Raw genomic sequence first — 7,435 nt, 5'->3', positions numbered from 1 at the left:
CTATGAGACTGATTGCTGTCTGAATGGACTTATTGGTTCGAAGGACAAAGCTAAAACCCGAATCAGTACATGAGATTTTGCGTGATATATATAGCAGAACACAGCTCTTTCAGTTCTTCGTGCAGCTCCTCGGTAATTTTCTCTATGTACAATTAATAATTTTGAGGGTTAGGTTGGAAGAATGCTGGGAACAGGAGGAGAACCCAGATTAATTATATGTGCATAAGCTACTATGCTCTCATGCCTAGAACATTATGTTGTGCGCGGCGGAAGCTCGAAACCACTCGAACAATAACGAGATAAATCACAACCAATAAGCCAAACACAATACCACACCAAGACAAACAAATTTTACGTGGTTCGGCAAGTTACCTACGTTCACGGGGCAAGGAGGAAGGAGGAGGGGGGAGTTCTTACTATTAGAAATTAAGAGAATACAAATAGGATTACAAATCTTACCAAATAAACCCTAAAAATCTCTAGATCTCTCACAACTCTCTCACAATTGGATGCAGCAACCCCCTCTCAAAGACTGCTCAAAACGTCTTTGCTTAACCCTAATTAATTAGGATGAAGATTATATATCAACTCAGAACGAAACGGGCCAGAAAACTAAACTCAACTGCAGACCCGACTTGCGGTCGACCGCAGAACCACGCGCGGTCGACCGAATCCAACGACCGAGACTAAAAACCCCTACAGGGTTTGGCTGGTCGACTGTAGAACCCATCGCGGTCGACCGCGAAAAGTCCAGAGACTTTTCTCAGTCATGTGCACGTTTGCGGTCGACCGCCGAATCATCCGTGGTCAACCGCGAAACTGCTAGAATGTCTCCTGCTGTTTTTCCTACGGTCTTCGTCGATGTGCTCGTCATTTCTTCAATTCTCCACCTCGACAAACGTTTCTACCAAAACTGAGCCGATACCAAAACATCCAAATGTTCCACTTGACAAAGTGAAAAACAACTCACTTCAATGGACTCAATCCACAACAAGTCGGGAACCCAAACGAGAACTCAAACACTCTCCCCCATCGAAATCAACAAATCCAACCGGCTGCATCAAACAAGGCTGCCTACGTATCCTCTTGCCCAAGGAATCAAGCCGAACGTAGTTCATCCAAATGGTCTCCAAAGGCCCTCAACACTGAAGAATGTTCAATAGCTTCAAAAATGACCAAATTTCACACCTGAAATAACTTTGGTCAACATATCCGCAGGATTGTCCTTCGTGTGGATATTCTCTAATATGACGTCTCCATCATCCAATACGTCATGAACGAAATGGAATCTGATATCAATGTTCTTCGTGCGTGCATGATAAACCTGATTCTTTGCCAAATAGATAGCAGACATGCTATCATGATATACCCTAAGGATCTCCTGTGCAATCACCAAGTCCTCTAACAGTCCACACAACCACAAAGCCTCATTAACAGCTTCAGTCATCGCCATATACTCCATCTCTGTAGTAGAGAGAGCCACTGTAGACTAAAGTGTACATCTCTAATATACCGGTGCTCCTGTCAATGTAAACACATATCCTGAATTAAACCGGTGCTTGTTAAGATCCCCCGCATAGTCTGAATCCACGTAAGCAATACAATCATGCCCATTCTTCTCACTATTCTAAAAAATTAATCCAACATCCACGGTGCCTTTAACATACCATAGAATCCACTTCACGACCTCCCAATGACCCTTCCCGGGGTCGTGCATGTACCTCAATACCATGCTCATGGCCTGTGATAAATCTGACCTCGTACACACCATTGCATATATCAAGCTACCCACTGCACAGGCATATGGAAACTTCAATATGTAATCTCTATCCTCAACTAAAACAGGTAGCATATTAGCTGAAAGCTTAAAGTGAGGGTGTCAATGGAGTGCTAACTGTTTTTGCATTACCATCAAAGCTGAATTTCTTCAACATCTTCTGTAAGTAACTTCTCTGTATAAGCTTCAATCTTCCTTGTAAGGATCTGAAATAGATACACTAGAACACTAGGAGGGGGGGGGGTGAATAGTGTTCTTTTAAAATTTATACAAAGTAGATTATAAATTGCAAAGAAAAATGGCAATCTCAGAAATTCAAAAACACAAACACAAAGTTTTATACTGGTTCTACCAATCCGGTGTACATCCAGTCCCCAAGTAAATCCCGTTTGAGAGTTTCCACTATGATTTTGAATAAACTTACAAAATCAAAAGCAAACATGATCAATTTACAAGTCCCTGCAAATTGCAACACCAATTGACAAACACCTTTCCAATTTGCACACCAATCTCTAAACCAAGAGATTAGCACCTCTCACAAACCGAGAGAACTTTTGAAGCAACAATTTTGATTCCTATAAGCCTTGATTTATAGTGTAGTGTAGTAGTGGCTTAGGAATGATTCAAACTTCTGTAAATTGTCTAAACAATAAGTATTTGAATGATGTTCAAAGGCAAATTCAGAAACTTTTCTTTTTCTCAAAATCTGAATGTTTTACACTTGAAAAAAATGCACAAAGATCAAAGCTTATGGGTATGTAAGGCTGTACATTTTTTCTGAACAAATAATCTATTTATAGCCATTGAAAAGACAATTATTTGAACTTTAAAAACGTTTAAAAAAGGGTATAAATAGTCATTAATTCAAACTTTAAAATCTGGAAAAACTGTATTTGTAGTCGACTACAAGACAAAATAGTCGACTATACTAAGTTTAAACAGACTCTGTGAAGTCAGAAAATTTCTCAGTAGTCGACTATAACGGTCATTAGTCGACTATACTATAATTAGACAGAAACTTGAAAAATGTATTTTGCCTTCAGTAGTCGACTATAAAATCAATTAGTCGACTATACTGTAAAATAACAGAAACTTATATTTCTGTCATAAGCTTGAGTAGTCGACTATTATTCAAATTAGTCGACTATACTGTAAACTGACAGAAACTTATATTTAAGTCATATACATGAGTAGTCGACTACTATTCTAATTAGTCGACTACTAAGATTTAAAAAACAATATGAATTAAATGTTTTGATGCTCAATTATTAACTATAACTCTAATGGTTAACATAGGGGATTTCTATAGTTAACCAACACACTAAGCCTGTGTTAGTATGTTCTAATATTTATGTGTGTGTGTGTGTGAGTGATCAAGGCTTATACAATAATTCTAAGTAAAGAAAATATAAAATACATTATCTCATATGTTCTTTATCTTCTTCACTTCATAATGCCTTGAACTCAACTTGCACTTATTCATATTTTGATATTGAAAGCTGCATATAAAAGTTAGTGCATTTGTATAACACACATTGTATAAATTTTTATCATCAAAATAATATCATGGAGACATGATATTCAACATTCCTTTCACCCTGTCTCTCTCGATCTCCATACCTAATATCTTCTTTGCTTCTCTAAGATCCTTCATCTGGAACTCGGATGACAGCTCCTCTTTCAACTTTCGAATAGCCGAAGAATTGCTGGAAGCAATAAGCATATTGTCAACATACAAAAGTAAATATATGTGCTCACCATCCTATAGCTTGTGCATGTAAACACATGGGTCATATGGGCTCCTCGTGTACCCATGGCCAATCATGAAGTTGTCGAATCTCTTATACCACTGTCGTGACGATTGCTTCAAACCATAAAGAGACTTCTTCAACTTGCAAACCAAATCTTCCTTTTCTGTAGATTTGAACCCCAAGGGTTGTGTCATGTTAGATCTCCTCATCTAAATCTTCGTGTAAAAAGGCTGTCTTCACATCCATCTAGACCAAATTCAAATCCACTTGTGCCACCAATGCTAATAAAATCTGAGTAGAGGAATGCTTCACAACAGGTAAAAATACCTCGTTGTAATCAATGCCCTCAAGCTATGCATATCCCTTGGTAACCAATCTGGCTTTGTACCTAATGTCCCCATTAGAAGATCCCTCCTTCTTTGCATATACTCACTTATAACCAATAGCTTTCTTATCCTTAGGTAGCTTTGCAAGTTTTCATGTGTCGTTCTTCTGAAGAGACCGCATCTCCTCCTCCATAGCTTTCCTCCACCTGATCAAATCAAGGCTAGACTCTGCCTCCCTAAATGTGGATAGAACCATATCACCAACGACCTCTATTGATAATGCATATGCGACCATAACATTATTATACCTAGCTGGCTGACGAATCACCCTTCTAGGTATGTTCGTTACAATAGAGACTTGAACATGAACCTGCTCCTGAGTCTCACAATCCACTGTAACCTCTATCTGCCCAGCTATCATCTCATCTCCTCCCAGTGTCACCTCTGTAGGAGCCTCAATGGATACAATGCTATCTGGAGTGGTTAGAGTCACATCATCCTCTACATGTTACGATATCTCTCGAATATGGTCTTCCTCTACCTACCGAGGAATTTGAGGCCTCATCATGTATGCCTCATCAAATGTGACATCCATGCTAATAACTATCTTCTTATCCTGTGGATCTCATAACTTGAAGCCTTTAACTCCATCTCTAAATCCCACAAAGACGGCCTTCCTCGCCCTCGGATTCAATTTACCATCACTAGCATGGTAATAAGCAGGATACCTGAATATCTGAAATGACTCATAACCACTAGCTACAGAACCAGACCAACGCTCCAAAGGAGTCTTCCCCTGTATCACAATACATGACAACCTATTAACGAGATAGCTCGCATAAACCAACGCCTCGGCCCAAAAGGATCTAGGCAATCCACTCTGCGTCATCATACATTGCACCTTCTCCAGTAAGATACGGTTCAATCTCCCAGTCACCCCGTTTTTTTGCAATGTCTCTCGAACTGTGAAGTGTCATCTAATGTCGTGATCCCGACAAAACTACAGAAATGGATCACTCTTATACTCTTCATCGTTATCCAAACGTAGAGTCTTTACCTTTCTACCTGTCTGCAGCTCCACTTTCTTCTTCCACTCTACAAAAATATCCGGGAGCTCATGTTTATACTTCATAGGGTATACCTAATTCCTTCTGGAATATTCATCAATGAAAGTAATAAAATAGTTAGCCCCACCAAGCGGTGTGTTCTTGGAAGGACCCCAAACATCTGTGTGAACATAATCCAATATATCTTGAGTGTTGTGAATAGCGGTGCCAAACTTCACTCTAGTCTTCTTCCCAAGTACACATTGTTCACACAACTCCATCTTGCAGGTCTTAACACCCTTTAATAGCCCATGTTTCACCAATGACTGTAGGGACTTATCACATATATGTTCTAGTCTCATGTTTCATAGAGTGCTAGTGTCTTCCTCTATAGTGATAGAAGATGTCAGACCTCCTGTAACTGTATTGTCCTTCAAGTAGTATAGGAAGTTTTCCCTGACTCCTCACATGACCACTATAGAACCATTCGTGACCTTCACGGTAGCATCCTCTAAGGTCACCCGATAACCAGCTGCCTCCAAAGTACCAAGAGAAATGATGTTCTTCGTCAACTGCGGCATGAACCTAACTTCTTTCAACTCCCTCACCACACCATCATGCATCCTGATCCGGACTGAACCAATACCACCAATAGGACACACATGGCCATTTTCCATAAGCACGACATTCCCTCTTTTTAGCTCCTCAAAGCTGGAGAACCAATCACTCTTAGGAAAAATATGATATGTGGCTCCCGAATCCAACATCCACTCTGTAGAGTCGACATAGTAAACTGACGGTAGTGTAGGACACGAATAGTCCGAAGAATCTAAATCTGAATGTTCATCAATATCTTTTACAACATTCACTTCTGATGCTTCTACAACTTTCCCCTTATTCTTCCCGGCTTTTTTCTTCTACTTTGGGAAGTCAATATAACAATGCCCTTCTTCTTTACAATACCGACATTGATTTCTACCAACACTCTTATAGGCACCTCTATTCTTTGATTTTGAGCAGTTAACATGACGGTGGTTTGGACTAAGGTCTCGAACTGCTAATGCATCTCCCGATACCTTCTCGAATGGTTCGCCATCACTCCTCCTCAACTCATAATTCACCAACGCTAAGGTCACCTCCTTGTAGCCAACAGTAGTTCTTCCATTGATCATAGTGAGAACGAATATATCATAATCATCCTCGGGCAACGAACACAAAAGTAGCATCGCCTTGTCTTTATTCTCAATCATGATGTCCACATTGGTCATATCTAAAAGTAGCTTTGTGAAATTGTTGACATGCTCCCTAATGGAAACTCCCCTCTTCATCTTGAACTGGTAAAACATCTTCTTCAAGTGAAACTGATTCTCAATGCTCTTTGTAAGATACTTCTCATTGAGTGTTTCCTACATTCTCTTCGTCGACGTCTCATTCATCACGTCATAAATAAGATCCGGCGTCATACATGACCGAATAACTCCATAATCCCTACTATTCATCTTCTTCCAAACTTTATCCTCCATGTCAGCGAGTTTTTCTTGTAACTCAAGAGTCTTCTCCAAATTCTGTACATTCAATGCATCCATCACCTCACACCTCCATAAACCAAAATTAATCTTGTCATCGAACTTCGGAACATCAATCTTCGTGTTATTGATGCTCAGACTCTGTATCGCCTTTGTAAGAGATGAACCTGATGTACTTGCTTCTCCCATATTGTCGATCTAACTTTTCAAATATGAATTCTTCACTGAATCCTTCGAACAAGCCTCAAGCCAAACCTGAAGCTCTGATACCACTTGTTGTATACGGCAGATGCTCGAAACCACATGAACAAGAACGAGATAAATCACAACCAATAAACCTAACACAATACCACAATAAGACAAACGAATTTTATGTGGTTTGGTAAGTTGCCTACGTTTACGGAGCAAGGAGGGGGGAGTTCTTACTATTAAAAATCAAGAAAATATAAATAGGGTTACAAATCTCCCCAAATAAATCCTAAAACAAAGCCCCTAGATCTCTCACAACTCTCTCCCAATTGGATATAGCAATCCCCTCTCAAAGACTGCTCAAAACATCATCGCTTAACCCTAATTAGTTAGGATTAAAATTATATACACTAGTAGAAAAACAACCAATCTAGACGGAATAACCTAGACGAAAAAATTTTTCGTCTAGGTTATATCAAACTAGACAAAAAATTTCCATCTAGTTTGATCCGTCTAGATTGGATCAAACTAGACGAAAAATTCTGTCTAGTTTGACAAACTAGACAGAATCGCAACCTAGATGGATTTTCGTCTAGGTTGCCTGAGCAACCTAGACAGATTTTCGTCTAGGTTGCCTGAGCAACCTAAACGAATTTCTGTCTAGAATGATCATAACCTAGACGGAAAATCCGTCTAGGTTGCCCTAAGCAACCAAGACGAAAATCCGTCTAGGTTGCTAGTAACCTAGACAGATTTCCGTCTAGGTTGCCAAAGCAACCTAGATGGATTTACGTCTAGGTTCCTAAGAAAACTTAATGCT

The sequence above is a fragment of the Asparagus officinalis genome, chromosome 7, assembly GCF_001876935.1.
Source record: "Asparagus officinalis chromosome 7, Aspof.V1, whole genome shotgun sequence".
NCBI classification, from domain to species: domain Eukaryota; kingdom Viridiplantae; phylum Streptophyta; class Magnoliopsida; order Asparagales; family Asparagaceae; genus Asparagus; species Asparagus officinalis.
The sequence above is the reverse complement of the archived record's forward strand: the minus strand, read 5'-3'. Positions refer to the sequence as shown.